The sequence below is a fragment of the Ornithodoros turicata genome, chromosome 10 (assembly GCF_037126465.1).
Source record: "Ornithodoros turicata isolate Travis chromosome 10, ASM3712646v1, whole genome shotgun sequence".
In the NCBI taxonomy this organism is placed as follows: Eukaryota; Metazoa; Arthropoda; class Arachnida; order Ixodida; family Argasidae; genus Ornithodoros; species Ornithodoros turicata.
The window spans coordinates 31,416,184-31,434,796 of NC_088210.1; the positions used below are offsets into that span (position 1 = coordinate 31,416,184).

At 44.3% G+C, this 18,613-nt stretch overlaps 1 protein-coding gene across 7 annotated transcripts in view; it reads left to right on the forward strand.

The window, feature by feature from the left end:
- The first annotated feature begins 11,731 nt into the window (after window positions 1-11,731).
- LOC135369888 (ephrin type-B receptor 2-like) overlaps window positions 11,732-18,613 on the forward strand; it is a 159,886-nt gene continuing 153,004 nt past the window's right edge. For 4 of the 7 annotated variants that reach the window (XM_064603463.1, XM_064603468.1, XM_064603465.1 and 1 more), the window contains exon 1: window positions 11,733-11,826. The gene's annotated coding sequence lies outside the window, so the exon portion shown is untranslated. Of the gene's footprint in view, window positions 11,827-18,613 lie in introns of all 7 variants that reach the window. The other 3 variants (XM_064603464.1, XM_064603469.1, XM_064603467.1) reach the window with 1 other exon arrangement.

Below are 18,613 nucleotides of genomic sequence, written 5' to 3' on the forward strand. Positions count from 1 at the left end.
TGTGGGCAACGTATATGTCTGAGTAAACTGATAACGGACAGAAAACCATGTTTCTGTACTCTTAGAAAAAAGGGTGGTGGAGAAGTTACACCTTTTAGGAGGTAATAGTTGTCGCACATGTTGCGCCTAAAAGGTTGCAAAGTTTACCTGCTTATACCTACGAATGATAGGGTTACCGTTTCTGACTCGGTGAGCGAGGGGGGCGTACGCCTTTTTGTAGCAATTTGGATATATGATAATTGCTTTTACCACCCCTTTTGCACGCTTTATTCACTCTTAAAAATGAACTTCACCACATAGCACGCTCCTAGCCAATCATCATCTCGAATGATATCGTTATCTGCCCCGATTTGTTGAAAACGAGAGGCGTACGCCTTTTTTGTGACGATTATGAACAGCATATAAGTGTCACAAAAAAGGCGTACTCCTCCCGTTTTCAACAAATCAGAGCAGATAACGATATCATTTGAGATGATGGTTGGCTACGAGCGTGCTATGCACTTGAAGTTCATTTTTAAGAGTGTTGGACGTTATGTTGACCTATGTGGTAACTATAGAAGTTACCACATTTTCACACCCTTTTTTCTTAGAGTGTTCATGCTTCCTCCTCAACAATATTCCTCCGCATCTCAGCAAAAATAAACGTTCTTAGAACATTCCCTAAGCTGTCGAAAAGCGAGATCTGAAGTAACAGGCTTGCAAGAAAACCCCTTTTTCGCGCCTGCGGTAATGCGTCCCCTTCGAACCATTACCTCTTATTTTCCAGAAAAAAAAAGGGGAGACAAAAAGTAACCAAGTTCCCACGTCACCTAGGCACCATTACACTGGAAAAGTAACCATTTATCACGGGTCGCGCTCCTATACAGATACACAAAGCTAAGCGAAAGAGCAAGTGCCCCCACACAGAACGTCTCTGTATGGCCCTCTGGAAGTGTTCCTCTTCCTTCTTTAGTTACACAGCTGGTCGTGAGCCACAGCGCAGCGTGTGTGTGTGTGTCAACCGCCGGCTCCTAACGATGCAGGTTCCAGGGAATACCACAGGGTGGCCTTCTAAAGGCTCCACGGCTCAAAACATTCCTTTCGATGTTCTTTCGGGGAATGGTGAGGTCTCACCCGCGCGTCTTGCCTTCTGAAGCCTAAGGGCGTCGACTTCGTGTCGAAATTTGTTTCGTTACTTTTGAAGATTTTAGGCGATGATGTTTGTGTGTGTGTGTGTGTGTGTGTGACTGTTGCGCGGTCTCAAAATATTTCGGGTAACTTATGAAAAATCTAGTGAACTGCCTCGCAGCTACTGAAGAGCGCAATGGAGCCACCGGATATTTATTTTAAGTGCGTAATAAATAGCCACTACCTTGGACATGTGTAAGGGGACCTGTAACACGAAAGCATGGATATGGGGGGTACATGTTTATTCAAAAACAGAGAGAGAGAGAGAGAAAAAAAGGAAAGGTCAGTCAGACACACACTCATTAAAAATGAACTTCACCGCATAGCATGCTCCTAGCCAACCATAACCTGGAATGATATTGTTATCTGCCCTGATTTGTTGAAAACGGGAGGCGTACGCCTTTTTGTGACAATTATGAACAGCATAAGTGTCACAACAAAGGCGTACGCCTCCCGTTTTCAACAAATCAAGGCAGATAACGATATCATTCGAGGTTATGGTTGGCTAGGAGCGTGCTATGCGGTGAAGTTCATTTTTAAGAGTGCAGGTCGGCTTGCTATTCCATTGGAAAACAACGAAAAAGAAAAGAAAAAGACAGAGAGAAGAAAAGAATAGACACAGAAACGACAACTACGTACTGATAAACACATATGTCCACTAATTAAACGTAGTACAACAACAACAACAACAACAACAAAATCAGCTTAGCCCCGATGATAGAAAAATTGTTTCACAAAAAACACAACTATATCAGACAAGGGGAAAGTGCTCAGGTGGATCAGTGATCCAGGGCCCGGCATCAGGGGGTTACAGTGTGTCTTTGTGCACCAGCCACCATTGTGAACATAGGTCTGGGAACCAGTGCAGTGACAACGACCGGTAGGCCTCTGTTATATGTACCCATGCTTTGTTGGCCACCCTGCTGTGGACTATACACGTAAGAGGCGACCGGAGCACGGTGGCCCGCTATCACGCATGCGCATACGGCTTATGTTAACAGGGGTTAGGTGGCGATCATATCGGGCACATAAACCAGGCTTCTTTGAATATACCTTTCTTAAAAACCCACATAATATCTCGTAATAGTATAAAGGTCGTCGGAAACTCTCGACTCCCAGGCGAAGAACGCATTAAGCCTAACAACCCATGCAGGCTTCTTCCCTGCTGATGCGAGTTCGTTGGGCGCGCACGTTACAAAAGCATTAGCCAATGCTACCGTGACGGACGAATTCTCACGAAGAAAACAAAAGACGGGCTTAAATCGTTTCTTATCAGAGTGGTTGTCATTGTATCCGTCCATTCATCACACGGAGCGTAATTATGTCAGTCACATGACGAGCTGGGACATGGTTGCCCGCTCGAATGTGTATACAAGGGGGGAAAGAACTCCGTGTCCATCAATTACCAGACGAGAAAACAAGGTCTTCGAGGATGGAACATTCTCTCGGTTGGACCTCCGGGGAAGAAGACAGACGGCGGGCACCCCAGACCGTTGTCTCTCTCGGATATCAGTGGGTGCGATCATTTTTTTCCCTCAGTTCCTCTAAAAGACTATGTGAGGTATACTGAGCTGAGACGAGTTGGAGATAGTCATCGAGTAAGAAGCGTTCCTGTCAGAGTATACCAGGATGCTGAAGAACATGAAAGATTGAAATATGGTAGTCGCGTCCGACAGAGCCAGACAGCGACGGACATATATCGAACCCGTCCTTCTTGATTATACCGGCCAAATGCCCTCTTTACTATTAGGCCACAGGTGGCAGCTATAGGCTTCTTTTGTGTTTAACGTCTATTCCGGCCTCAGAACAGTTGTTTCCATCAGGATGTTCAAATTTGTTTTGCTCGAAAACCGGGGCTGCACCGGGAGAGAGCTCTGTGCTTGCTAGAGCGTATAATCATGCTTTATTTTCTAAGCTTCGAAGTTGTTCTGGAAGAAAAGACACACACCTATATGAAGTTCCCACCGGCTACTGAACTGAGATGTTACATTCTACACGCTAAGAAAAAGGGAGTCATGCGAATTCTTTTTGAACGATACAGACTACCACAAGCATTAGTCTCCTTCGGGACTAAGTACACGGAAGTCGATGTGAAGTTTAGGAACTATTTGCAGTAGTTAGTTAATAAATTAGCAAAATAAAGTAACCCTTGGAGCTTTCAGCAACCCACCATGGGTACCACACTCTTAAAAATGAACTTCACCCCATAGCACGCTCTTAGCCAACCATAATCTCGAATGATATCGTTATCTGTCCTGATTTGTTCAACGGGAGGCGTACGCCTTTTTTGTGACACTTATGCTGTTCATAATTGTCACAAAAAAGGCGTACGCCTCCCGTTTTCAACAAACCAGGACACAGAACGATATCACTCGAGATTATGGTAGGCTAGGAGCGTGCTATGGGGTGAAGTTCATTTTTAAGAGTGTAGGTACTAAAATGTGGAGAAATAGGGGACTGCTACAAGCTGTAATTGCATCGACTCCGTGTCAACACCGCAAGGCAACTGTGGCTATATAAAACTATGATACAGACGTAGGGAGAGGACAAGGGATGGAAGGCAGAAGAGTTAGCATGCCTTCTGGGCCGACTTCACCTATACCCGAAAACCCGAGGCAAAGCCTCGGACTGCATGCAGTATTTGTGCACACCCCCTCCCAGGAAACGTTTCAGAACCCGGAGAAAATCGAGTGAACGCTGCGAAAACGATCCGATATGCGGGAGGATAAATAATCAAATAAACAACTCGAGACCCCCATCGCGCCAAAAAAAAAAAAAAAAAAAAAAGAAAACGAGGACCAGCGAAAGAGGCCAAAGCGATCGCCAGCTATAGGGCTTCCGCTCGTCTTGAAGGCTCATCAGAGGAACGCAACTGCAGGTGGACTCTCTTCTTCCCTTTGGCGTCTTCGTCGCGCGCACTTCCTCCCGCGCATCCAGCCGGAAGTGGCCGACTCGCTTCCTCTTGCCAAACACCGGAAGCAGAATGCATCACCGTGGTCAGCCGCAAGCAGATGATCATTCGCGGATCTGCAACATATATACTGCGCGGGTTATGTGAATACGAGATGGTGGAAGAAGGCAGAGCGCGTCGAGTTTGGGGATGGAGTAGGGAAATAAGGAAGCGCGGTGCTCACTTAACGGACGGGGGGTAGAGATAGTGTGCGATCTAGTAAACAAGCTACGTTAACAATACAGAGTAGCATTACGACGGTTGTAAAACGTGTCAGTTGCTTTATTTTGATAAAAGCAAATGTGTATTGCATTCTGATCTCAAAAGCGTAGCAGTATATACATTTGGTCATCTCATCCAAGCTGTTGCTCGTTACTGTTTCCCATTTCACCTTGCAGAAAAAGAGAGAGAGAGAGAAAAAAAAAAAACAAGAACAGATCGGGATAGATACGTAACAAAGTAAGACAGGGCGAAAAGAATGAGAAACAAATAATAAATAAATACAGCTTACTCACCCCGCAGTGAGTCTCTCATACACAAAGTTGCGCCATCGCCGCGCTGAAATCATAGCAGACGACACATCCACGAAGCAGAAGACAGCATATAGCAGAAGACACGACAACGGACCGTTCGAGAGAAAGTGTCACTTCAGATTTTTCGCGCCCCATCTCCTCCTCTTCTTCCAATGTGTCCCGTCCACTTCATTTTGTCACTGTTGCCCGCTGTGTTTTATTTTCGTGCCGTTCAATACTCATTTCGAGTAAGGTGGAGAAAATAACTTCGGTCTATTCCCTGTTTTTCCGGATCACAGGTTTTTTTCCTTTCCGCGATGGGAAGGAAGAGGGACTTTGATATGGCGTTGTATGGGGAGGGGGGCTCGGGACTGCCGAGAAGGGAAGAAAGGATGTCTATGGATGTATTGAGACGTAGCAGCAGGTTCGATTGAGGACCACGGGTGGCATGGAGTCTGTTTCTTCGTCCTATAGTGCACGAAGATTGTGGGATCGGGAGGATTGGACGATAGCCCTTCTTATAGAAGGGTCGAAGAATTATAAGAAAGGGAGGAGAATTATGTCTCCGTGTTTCGTTTTGCCGAGGGAACTGCCTGGTTACCTTGCGGGGTCTATATGGGCGTGGTATCGGCTGTTTTTATTCCGCAATAATGAACGTTAATATTACGTAATCTTTCTCTCGTAAAATCAGCGTGAATGCGCACAAAATATAAATTAATTCGAGCAAATCCGCGATTTGCATTTAAAGGAAAACTTGATTGGAATAACTGACTCAGTTCAAAGAAGCGTTATATCTCTCGAGCTTTCATTGTCCGATAATAGCGTCTTGGGATGTTCACCCGCAATTTTCATAGCCAATCTCACACGGGGTCACATTACGCCGCTAATTATGCCACTGAAAAAATAAATAAATAAATGAATAACTAGCAAAATCGGCGTAACATGAAACACCCCCACTTCGAAGCTGCAGTAACACATTCCTCACGGGTATATTGCAAACCCTGCATCGAAGCAGTACGTCAGCCCCTCCCAGACAGCTCACGGAACAAAAATATAAAATAAAACAATACAAAAACAAATTGAGCGGCACTTTTCGCAAAATGCCCCACTTAACTATGCGCGCTCGGTATTAATACTTGGCCGGTGCCTGAAACACGGAGTGCTCTGCTGAAAAGTATTGCAATTAGTGCTCAACTTTCTTCTGTCCCCATCCAGTATCTCTCCCCCTCCCCCACCACCTCTAGGGTGTATAGAGTATGTATAGCGATAGTGATAGGCGTGTTCTATGTTATAGTACAGAGACCGGTAAAGCTTTGAAGACTTCAAGTACCAGGCATCTGACGTTCCCGCTCATCAGCTTGAGGCGGCTAATTAAGCTTCGCTTTCCTCCTCTCCCTCGTTGTGTGAGGGCCCATGGTTTATGTAGATCGCGTACGGAGGTATTCAGTGTTGCTTTCAGTGTTCACCCCCCCCCCCCCCCCGAAGTGTCATGGTATAGGTTGTACAAAGCGTGCGGTTGTCTTTGATTGCGTTGGGAGGGAGCAAGGTGCGTTATATATGTGTTACTTTGTTGAAAGAGCTTACACTCCAAGAAGAATGGAGTAAACTTGGGTGCAATATTACGGCTTCTAGTCCGCTAGACCGCGATTACTCCCCATGACAGTCTATGGACCACGAAATTTACGACTACAGTACAGCAAATAGTGTCTATATAAGCTTCGCATAAATAGATATTGCTTTTATAGCAACAACAATGCGTTTGTAGCAATACATCTGGACCCTGAAAGAACTAAAATAACTTTTTTTTTTGTAGAGTGTATAGCGTGCACTAGAGGTGTTAAATACCTTCCCATGTAACATGCGCACACGGTGGAACACGATGGATTATCTGAGGCTGGAACACAGAAGAAAGGACAACACACAAAGCCTCAAGTGTCTGAGAGCAATCAAAGAAGCAAGTCACTGAAGTCGTTGAGATGGTGTGCTAGCCTATAGCTAAATTGATAGAGCCCTGGAACGGTAACCCAGAACATGGGGGTTCGAGTCCTGCAGCCGGCTAACCTTTTCGGTGACTTTCTTGTTTCATGTGCACATACGTGCGCATGATATACACGGGCATATTGTCCGCCATCGATTGTTGACCTGTATACCATATCATCAATATCATTACATGTCGAATGGTTATGCATTATTATGTGGAAAAAAAGGAAGAAAAAAGAATTATATTATACAAATTAAAAAAGAAACAACCATTAGTACGTGTCTTGACTAAGATACACCGAAGTTTATGCGAAATTTAGGAACCATTCATCACCATTAATTTATCTGTTGTTGTTGGGGAGTAAATTTCAGGGTCAGTGGGTTCAAAAATGGTGAGTAGCCCCACACAAGCAGCTGTGACTTCACAGCCATTCAAACACGCATAGAATCGTATACTGTACTGTATATACTGTATACTACAGCATGGCAATTACACCGCAACAATTTCAAAACGAAACCTTCTACCTTATTCTTTAAAACGTGAACTCACGCATTACCGGAACTCAATCTGCTTTGAACGAGAACGAAAGAAGTGAGGCATAAGAAATGGAGAGCGGACTCCGCTGTAATAACTTCATTTTTGACCCTCTTCTGTTTACATATACCTGTACATGGATACGCCCCTAATTGCTGGCCGAAGTGACCCGCCTGTTTGTGTTGTGTGTGTACTTTAAAATACGCGGCCAGAAAGCAAAGAACAGCAAGCTTGATATATCTTCCGGCTACACCGAGCCTGTGTTTCGGAAAATGTATCTATTATGTAAAGGTCGAGCACAGTCGCCGTAATTTTTGCGTGCTCACGTCGGCATGTGATTTACGTTTTGTAATACACGTGTAAGTTGGATTCCGGTGTGCTTCTCTCTCTCTCTCTCTCTCTTTTTTGGGGCGGGGTGGAGGAGGGGGCGATGAGAGATTACATTTTAGGAGTAGTGCTTGCGAGGTTCTTTAATGGTCTTGGTAATGGTTCCACACACGTCATAAAAAGTTTACCTGTCAATGACGAAATCTGTAACAGTGTTTGTTTGTGTGAGCGCTTTAGCATTGCGTAACATGTCGAAATTTGCTGTATGTGCTACACTCTTAAAAATGAACTTCACCGCGGGGGCGTACGCCCTTTTTGTGACAATTATGAACTTTCATAATTATCACAAAAAGGGCGTACGCCCCCCGTTTTCAACAAATCAGGGCAGATAACGATATCATTTGAGATGATGGTTGGCTAGTAGCGTACTATGCGGTGAAGTTCATTTTTAAGAGTGTATACACTCTGAGAACAGAACTTCACCGCATAGCACGTTGTCCGCCAACCATTGCACCGAATGATAGGGTTATCGCTTCTGATTCGAAGAGCGAGGGGGGCGTACGCCTTTTTGTGGCAATTTGGGTATATGATAATTGACACAAAAAGGCGTACGCCCCCCCCCCCCCTCTCTCTCTCTCCAAATCAAAAGCGATAACCCTATATCGTTCGTGGCAGTTGTTGGCGTACAACGTGCTATGCGGTGAAGTTCTGGTCGGAGAGTGTAGGGAAGCCTATCTAACTGTCCTTAAAGGTACTGTGCAGCAGTAGAGCTGCAATCTCGTAAGATTTATCTATTTGATAGCCTGAGCCCTCAGTACACTGACGTCACAATTTTCGTCCCAGTTAGCGCTCATAGTTTTTTAGAAAATTAAAATAAAAAATTATGGGCAACACTGTGTCGAAGTCGCCGCCATCTGCACATTGCTCGTCGGGTACGGCGGCAAAACTACATTGCATGCGCATAACACTGTGTCTAAACCAAAAGAAGTCGGCTACGTGCAGGCTACGTAGCCATCGTGAGCAGCAAGCCAGTCGGGAACATAGATCACTGTTGCCCGACAAATTGGGGATTATTTCCCACCAGACGTCGCCGCGAGCCGTTTTACCGTAATTTTACTAGCAAATTAAAAATATTTAGCCTTCCTTATTACATGTATAACTTGTTGTGCTGCCCGCAACAATACTTGTCTTTGCCTTAAAGAAAAATACCTATCCTAAATCGTTTTAAACTTTAAGGAAATTCATTTTTTAAAAACATACTGTACAACATCGCTCATCACAGAGCACATTTACCAAGAATTCCTCGAGTGCAGCTGAAGCTGCTGCATGTCAACGACCGACGACGTAGGTCCTAAGCGTCCATAACTTCCAGAGCAACGCAAGTGCCTTCATGACGTGACGATGTCGATTTATAAGCGGGACTTATAGTTAGCGCGTAAATGATGTCCCTATATAGTCGGCATCTTCCGGACAGCATATCTTTATGACTGTTTGAGAAAGTTCTCTCTCTCGCTCTCTCAATACCCTACTATAATATAATGCGTGGAAACAAAAAGGTCCCGCGCGATTCCGATTGAAATTCCACCGTCTCAATGAGCACCAGTCACGCCAGCGCCTCTGGTGGCAGCCGCTTTATGTGACTTTTACGTTGAAATGTGTTGATATTAAGCGGAACGCGGGTTTCCCATGGTTGCCCCACTGTATACCTGTAGTTGTTTGCAGTTGAAAATGTTTCGCTGCGAATACATGGCATGTTTGGGAGTTCTTCGCAGTCTGCGGTACCATTTGTGGGTGATGATGATAGTGATGATAGTAAAGATGAGTGGATTAGTGTGGAGTGGTTACGTTTATCAGAAGAAAAAAAAGCAGGTTGTTTTCTCCAGACTGAGGGCTAGATGCTATCCCAAAAGAAACACAAATTCACACACATGAAGGGGGCACAGAAAAAGTAACATGAATCAACGTATCACATGTAACCGAATCTTCTGCCGCAGCCGCCACGTGCAGTAGTCATTTCATTGAACTGATCAAGAAAAGCTTTATAAACACTGAATGCAACATGACACGCAATCAAACTGACAAGTCACTGCAGTCAATGCAGTTACCGAGTTGAAGTTTCGGGAGGGTAAAACATTCCGAACAATATTTTTTTTTTTCATTAGTTTCCATGACACTTTACCATCTTCTGACGAACACTAGCGTACTTTTATCGTTATCTCACCGGTAGATGCCGTGACCACGGAACCTCACGGCGTATAGCCGTCGGCTCATAGCCGCCAATCCCTTTCCCACGGAAACCAAACATATTTCTCTTCCGTTCAGGACCTTCGAAGCGACCCCGAAGCCTTATTAAGCTTCTAACCTTTACGGGAAAAAACAGAAAGAAGAAATGAACGAAAAAAATATATAAAGAAAAGCGCCGCTTTCCTTATAACTGATGGTTGAGAAAACCGCGCAATGCCTACAAAGATAGGTGCTTTAAAACCAGCAACGTTGCCGAATACGTTTTCTTTTCTTTTGTTTTTTTTGTAAAAAAAAGAAATAAAGAATGGAGAGGAGAAGCCAGAACAGGTATGAGTGGGTCTTTATGACGGATGCTCCTGTCACGTGCATCGTCTGCTCTGCTCCATCATGTAACACTCTTGAGAAAACGAAAAAAAAAAAAAAAAAACTCATGGGATTTCCATGGGTACGCGCACACGTTATTACAATTGAATCCTATTAACAGAAATGCGCTTAAGAGGGTCACAGTACATTGCCTACAGAACAGCGGGTTGATATCCTGCAGGGTAACGACTATGGCTGCGGCTCCGTCTTTGTGTCGTCTGTTTGCGCGTCGTCTGCTTTAAAATAAAACGAAGTGAATGGATTCTCCGTTCAGGTATATTTTCGGCATAACGGCTCAAAATGTTGTGTTTTCAGATGTCACTCGATAAGTCAATTGACTGTTATTTTCGTATTTTGTTCAAAGAAATTCGTCGCTCTTTTGTGAAGATCAAAGTCCAAGCAGACGTCTCTTCGCGCAGACGACAAAAAGCGGGGCGCTTCTTTGCGCCAATCTTGCGCTCTCTTGCGCTCTGTTGGTAAACAAGTAACCGCACTAGAATATACGTACGTGAATTGCGTGTTGTTGAACACGCCTCCATTTATTGTTGTTGTTGAACAAGCGCTGTATATAAAAGTCAACACTTCCGAACGATTATTTCGTGATGTCTTCCCCCTCTATCCACACAAGATGAAGACTCAACTGCCATGCAATCAATGTAACACGACACGACATGCACAAACAGCGCCACGCGATCCAATTCAGAGACAGCGACGAACTATAACCCCCCTCTCCTTCTCGGCCCCTGCCAGCACTGCAACCATTACTTATACCGAAGGCTTGACAAGGTGAAACGATCGCTGACTTTTCATTCCAGACACCAGAGAGGCAGCCACGAAGCCAAAGGGGAAGAACACGATGGGGCGGCGGAATGAGCCGACTTCTGCTAATCATTAGTCATTCCAGGAAATTTAACCGCATTTTTCACTTTTTTTTTTCTCCTTCCTGCTGTTAGCCTGTCCTTTTTTTTTTTTTTTCCTTTTCTTTTTTCGAGTCGCAACTCTTGCTGTGCACTGCAATGCCAGCGTCGACCGTGCCGTATGGAACTCGTATAGCATATACATCTTTCCTCGGCTGTTGAGCGGTTTCGATACATTTCAATGGGGATTAGGGCGGATTATTGGGAACTTGATTAAGAGATAGCTCGTTTTGAGTCTGCCGACTTCTTCCATATGAGGCTGCGAGAACGATGGCTGCGCTCTTAGACCATAAGATAGATAGATAGGCAGAGAAGAGAGAGAGAGACAAAAAGAAGGACTCGTCGGTCCTCGCTGGAGAATATACAACTGCTCCAGAATTCTTGGTGCTAAATCCAGCCACTAATCACTTTCTGATGATCTTGTCAGTTTTAAAATATGGCGGCAGCCCATATGGTATAGCGTATATGCGGTGTAAGTCTTAAGGTTGAAGGTTGTTCTGGAAGGTTGACGGCAAAGCCGTATAGGTCGTTATGACCATCGATTATATTGGAGATGGTTAGAGGGGATTAGGAATTATTCATCATGCTTATATAGTGCGTATATGAATTGCGCTGGTAATCGTTGTTTGGTGTACGATAGCTATCGTACAGTTTTTACATGTACGTTTTTTTTTTTGGCTCGTTACAGATGATGGAATACTAGCCTGAAGGGAAAGCAACGCTATTGCAATTTCGTACGTGGCTCGCTGTTGTCGTTGAATCATATAGGCACGTTGCTTAGTGCATCCAACATGCCATTTGCTGCTGACTCTGGAAGCTAAGGACGGTGTGGTACGTATATGCTCTCTCATTATGCACAACCATGCTGTTGATAGCTTGATTGGTTTTGTGACGCGTTATTGCCGAGTTGTTTGCCTGTTGTTGGGGCGTACGCCTTTTTGTAGCAGTTTGGATATATGATAATTGCTTTTACCGCCCTTTTCCACCCTTTATCAGATGCTACGTTGGCCTACACTCTTAAAAATGAACTTCACCGCATAGCACGCTCCTAGCCAAGCATCATATCGAATGATATCGTTGTCTGCCCTGATTTGTTGGAAACGGGAGGTGTACGCCTTTTTTGTGACAATTATGAACAGTTCACTTTTTCACAGAAGTTCACTTTTAAGAGTGTAGGTGGTATATAGAAATTGCCACCTTTTCACGCCCTTTTTTTCTTAGCGTCTATCTGTGAGTTTAGGAAATATTAATTCGCAAACTTCTTTTTAATGGCAGTTACTATGCGCGCGCATGTTACATTATAGGAATATACGTGGGCCTGTATACTCGCTTATTCTATCTAATAACACTTATAGCACGCTTGACGGATCGCCACTATACCCAGAATGCATCCTATATAACCTGCGCAGGGAGCCTGCATATTATATCCATCTGTCAGCCATGCAGTTCAGAGTCACAGAAAAACAAACCATGCACACGTAAATCGCGCACGACATTCAAGGTTGCCGGACTGTACGACTGTACTCCCAGAAAACCCACAATTTGACCGCCCCCTTGGATGAAATCAGCGGTGTGCTGTCAACCTTGGCGTTTCTATTGATTGCTGAGCTTTACTGGGTCACACAGCGGAGACCACCTCGCCACAGCACATCACGGCGCCAGAGAACAATACGAAAAAAAACAAAAAACAACAACAAAAAAACAGGGATGTAAATATATATATGTATATATAGATATGTATATTGGAATAGACCAGTGTCTTGTAGGCATGCGTAAGAATATATACGTACACTGGCTCTTCGTTACTTTTGCCTCATCTCACTTTGAGAGAAGAATCCTGTCACGATTTGACTTCTGAATATTCCTTCGTCCTTCCGAAAATGCCAGAGGAGATATTTGTTCTTTTATTCTCTCGTCATATAGACATTGGGACACGCCTTGTAACCTTATCCCTGTACGCAAACAAGAGTAAGCGGGGAAGAGGCTAAGACAAATTTTTCTTCCGCCTATAAAAACGTCATTGTTTTCGAGACGGAACGAAAACAAGAGAGAGAGAAGCAAAACAAATTATACGTACCGTTTGCTTCGGTGACACCCTCTTCGCGATGCAAATGTATACCTGTTTAAAGGGACAGTCTCTATACACAAGCTTCGAGTTCACTGTCGTATGATCTCTCGTGCACGTTTCAGCTATAAAGCTAAATGATTTCTTATTTCTTAATTTTCTTTATTTATTTATTTCTTATTCCTTCCGATTTCTTTCTTTCTTTAATTATTTTCTTTTCTTTTTATGTATTTATTATTTCTTAATTTTCTTTATTTATTTATTTCTTATTCCTTCCTATTTCTTTCTTTCTTTAATTCTTTTCTTTTCTTTTTATTTATTTATTATTTCTTAATTTTATTTATTTATTTGTTTCTGGAATAGCAAGCCGACGTCTCGTTTGGCTAACCTTTCCCCCGTTTTTTTTTTTTTTTTCCTTTTCGTCTAATAAATATATCCCCCCCAAATGATTTCGAGAGAACCGCAGAGACTGATTTAAGACCAATATTTTTGTACCGCATCATAAATCAAGCTATGGCAGCAAAGCCCGCACCTATGTCACGTGTCTGTGGCAGCGTCGAGTGGCAGCATGCGACCTGTGACGTGGCGGTAGAGAAAGAGGGCAAGAAGAATGCGAGGGAGAGGAACCGAAACCGTATATGGACATGCGTTTATTCCTGCCCAATTCCTTCGCTAGTACCATTGTTTGAGGAACAACAAAATGTGTTGTTCATAAGCAACACGTATGTTGCTTTCCAATGCAGCCAGTTCCTGAAGAGAGACAATCTTTCCGGGTTCAGCTGAACCTAAATTAGATTAAGAAGGGATATACTACGTTGCGCAGGCCCCGTGTATATATACTTTGTACGGGACAAACTTTGCACTGTCGCTCGGTAAATAGCTGTCCGATTTTAACGATACGGGCCTTTCTCGATTACTTTTAAAGGTCCACATTGAATGGATAAAATGCATATTCCCAATATTTTCTAATTCATATCGCTAAATACACTTCGAAGGAAGAAAAAAAACAAGAGACCAGAATTTGACACTCAAGCTACGAAGCATTGCATCGAAATAGTAAAAAAACTAGACGAAACTTATTCCTACATTCTTGCAATGCGAAAAACTTTCTAGAACACTTTGAAATAAAGATCGCACGCATCAAGCCCGCTGTTCTCGTTCAATACCATAAGATATGAGCCTATGCTTGTCGAACACATCTCTTGTATATATATTGGTATATATTTATTAACTATTAGGTATAGGTAAGGACAGTGAGGTAGGCAAAATTAATCCACACAGACCGACGACTAAGGTGATTAATTGATTGATTGATTTTTAAAAGAAATATGGAGATGTTAGTCTCGAGCTACTCGGGACTGGCTACTCCAGGACGCGTTATTGAGAAAAGAGAGGGAAGCTACACAAAAAACTACATTATACAATTTGAAACGGAATGGAAACGGAATGCATGCCCTCATGATCATATAGACTCTGTTTCGCGACGTAAATCGACGTATATACATTACTTCCCTAAGCTTCAGTTCATCACTTTAAAGATATGTGCTGAAGGACAGCAGTAGTACCTTTTCAATGTGTTCGAAGGAAAGTCTGCTTGTTTGTTATAGACAGGTTTTTGGAGAGCGTATGATTCGACGTAATTATTCATCGGGCAATATCGCTTGAGTATCAGGCGGTCCTCGTGTATACATACACTCCAAGAAAAAAAGGAGTACTTTTACTCCTTTTGGGGAGTAATTGCATTGCCACAAAAAATAGTCCCTTTCGGGAGTAAATGAATGTCACAGAGTGAAGACCGCATTTCACGCGCTGTTGTAAGAGTCCCAGGTACATAATTGGTGCGCATGTATGAAAATACTTTGAAGCAAACCGTCAACCGTGATATATCGAGTGATATAAAATCTTGCGCAATACTATAGGGCACAATTTGCGAAGAAAGATGCGCTAACTGTTTATTACTCTGTGTGGCTGGAAAATTGCTACATTGGCTGAGTTATACAGCCTTATGTCGTTCAAATTGACCAAGGGCATATATTTACGTAGACTTTTACATTCAGCAGACCATTCGCGAAGTTTAGCGATAATTTGCAGTCCCGGGGAGTAAATGTCGGGACTAAATGATGGGTTAGGGGACTAAAATGGGGAGTAATTGCAGACTAGGGGAGTAGAAGCTGCAATTACTCCCCGTTTTACTCCTTTTTTTCTTAGAGTGTATAGTGGCAACGTTTCTCTTCGCATACTGCGGATACTTTTTGCTCGTCGAAATATACAGCTTGTACCCAATTAACGAGAAGCGTGAGCCGCCAGTACAACGTGCAAGGCCCCCTGTTCGGTGTTGAAATTAGCTGCTCGCATAGTTCGATCCAATTACGGGGAGGTGGGCAATGAACCGCAGTCAGTGTGGCCCGCATATTAAGCACGGCCTAATGCCGCGGATCCTCCGTATAGGCAAACTATATGACACCGCCATGGTCGCCAGTATACACTTATACATTCTATACGGAAAGAGCCATTCCGAAAATTGCGCAAACGGAGAGACATTTCGTATGGTGTATATACTGAAGTGAAATTCTCTATAGCTAATGAGCAAGTTATGAGGGTGACGTTGTGATTTCTTCGTGTGAGGCCTTGTGTGGCATGTGAGGTGACGAAGGTCACGCGTTTTACCGTTATTTGGTCGCAGAATATAGACCTTTGCGCGTTACTCTCAAACTACTAGTCTCTGTGCGCTCGATCCTTAGCCTCGTTCCCAGCGACGATACAACAGGGGTGGGTGGACTGCCAAAGTCGCTCTTCCCGTTGGGATGAATACTGGTGACCGCCGTCTTTAATGAGTTTGACTGACGATAACGTAACATTCCATATAACTAGTCATCCGATAAACATCTGAGCGGCGTATCAACGTTCGAAAGATATAAAGGAAATAGAAGATTGCTTGCTTCCGTGTGCGATATGCGCAGTTGTTCACTTGAGGAATGCTGGCCGCTGCGATACCTGTTCTACACCGGTTCCCGGCCGGGCACGAAATGAACACGAACGGACACGAAAATGAAGGAAAACACGCACGAGAAAATGAAGGAACTCGGAAAACGGCAGTCCACACGTGCACAGTTCCTGTGACTACCACGGGGTGGCAGCACTAATGGCGTCGCCCATTGCTTGAATCGCGTTTTTTGTGTATACGTGTATAATCGGACAGGGTGCTCCGTAGCCTTTATACCTTGAGGTGGCCAAGATCGGCAGAGAGACTGCGGGCAGTGGTCTACCGAGAATTTCGTCTCTGAGGGTGGGCGAGGGGGGGGGGGAGGGGGTGACGTCACAACATGGTGGCTAATCGCGTGTATTTTAATGTTTTTGGCGCAATATTGGAGTAGAAACTGTCGTTCTACCAGCTTGGGTAGGAAATTCTACCTTTTTTCCTTAGAGTGTATACACTCAGCAGGATTTGTGTTAGCGTGTCGTATAAGAATGGATATATCGGCGATGATGTCCGAATCAACGCCGACATTCGATTTTTTTTTTTTTTTTTTTCATTATTGAAAAAACACTATACGCTTTACAGGAATATGAGATTTGCGCGAAATTCGTCAGACTGATGTCACGTGTCCGGTAGGGTCCTGCACCCAACGCAGGGAAACATCCCACATCATCATCATCATCCATTCATCTATGCTGTTGTTGTTGATGATGTCACGTGACACAGAAACCGAATGAGCTAAACGTTTCTAGGCGTGCGACGAGAAATTCTGGAAATGCGTATACGCTTAATTCGCCGACTTTCCGCTAAATTTGGCAGCGCTGCTTGGGTGGCAACCGGGGTCATCTTCGATGAATTGCTCGCCCGACGTCGGTCTGGTGACGCGTCGCGTCACCTCCCCCAGAGAGTTGCACGTGGCTGAAGCCTTTTGCGCTCCGCCAGTTCCAGGCGTAACGGAAGCGTTTGCCGCGCGAGCGGCTTCCTGCCGGTCGAACGCCGCCTTTCAGCAACGCCTTTGTCCCTGTCCTGCCGCTACTGGAACGTTAAGGTTGTAACGCTGTGATGCGGACACTTAGTCTAAAACTCCATCATGGTTTAATCAGGTTGAGTGTTTTTGAGGGAGGCCGGCGTTTTGGTGAGGAACTCGTCGAGAAGGCAAACTGCCGCGACGTGGAAGGGGGCGGAATGTCGCTTTTTTCCGCGTCCTTAATTAGTGTTACGTTTTACACTCTTAAAAATGAACTTCACCTCATAGCACGCTCCTAGCCAACCATTATCTCGAATGATATCGTTATCTGCCCTGATTTGTTGAAAACGGGGGGCGTACGCCATTTCTGTGACACTTATGATGTTCATAATTGTCACAGAAAAGGCGTACGCCCCGTGTTTTCAACAAATCAGGGCAGATAACGATATCATTCGAGATAATGGTTGGCTAGGAGCGTGCTATGCGGTGAAGTTCATTTTTAAGAGTGTAGAAGTGCAAAATATCGCAATTTTGAATATCGATTTTGGTATCTGAAACACAATATCGATAAACGTCGACTAAACTATCGGTAATGGGTTATCCTTACACTCTTAAAAATGAACTTCAGCTCATAGCACGCTCCTATAGGCAACCGTCATCTCGAATGATATCGTTATCTGCCCTGATTTGTTGAAAACGGGAGGCGTACGCCTTTTCTGTGACACTTATGCCGGTCATAATTGTCACAGAAAAGGCGTACGCCGCCCCGTTTGCGACAAATCATGTCAGATAACGATATCGTATTCGGGCGAGTAGACGCACCGCCGTCCAGATACCTCTATTCATCGTTACGTCATCTGAAGAATTGTAGCACCCAATCAGACGCCAACGCGGAGGTACACATAACGCTCTGCTTTACCCTCTTCCAGATGTCACTACATGGCACGCTCCTATAGGAAACCATCATCCCGAATGGCAACGTTCTCGTCTCTGATTTGTTGAAAACGGGAGGCGGAGCCCATTTTGTAGCCGCGCATAATAGATACATAATAGGCTCCGCCTCTCGTTATCAACAAATCATGGGCGAGAACGTTGTCATTCGGTAAGGTGGTTGGCTAAGAGCGTGCTATGTGCTGAAGATACGCACCTATCAAATTCACCTATACAAAAGGTGTCACAGACAACACGTTGAAATCGCCGTTTGGAGCCGACACAGTCGGCGGGCTCGCTTCGTACAGTTCATAGCTCCTTTAAGCGCCAACCAGATAAGCCCTGAAGTCTCGTCTTTCGTCTTATGTATGTAATCGAAGATACGGCGTTTCCCCTTCGTTTTAAAAACGATGAACCTTTCTTCTTTCCCGGTTGGAAGCGACACGTATTTTTTTTCGCCCTTTCTGTCTCGCACATATATTACACGTGCATCTCCGAGATGCTGCGCTTCTTATGAAGCGAAACAAACTGGAATTTTCTGTAGATCGTCAAAAGAATTTGGGAATTGCGGAGTGTCTCCTTTCATTTTCGCCGCCTCCGAGAACGGGAGTGGCGAGGGTTAGTATATTGGAGAAATTCTACCTCACGGTTCTTAGAGGCCTTCCTTCCTTCCTTCCTA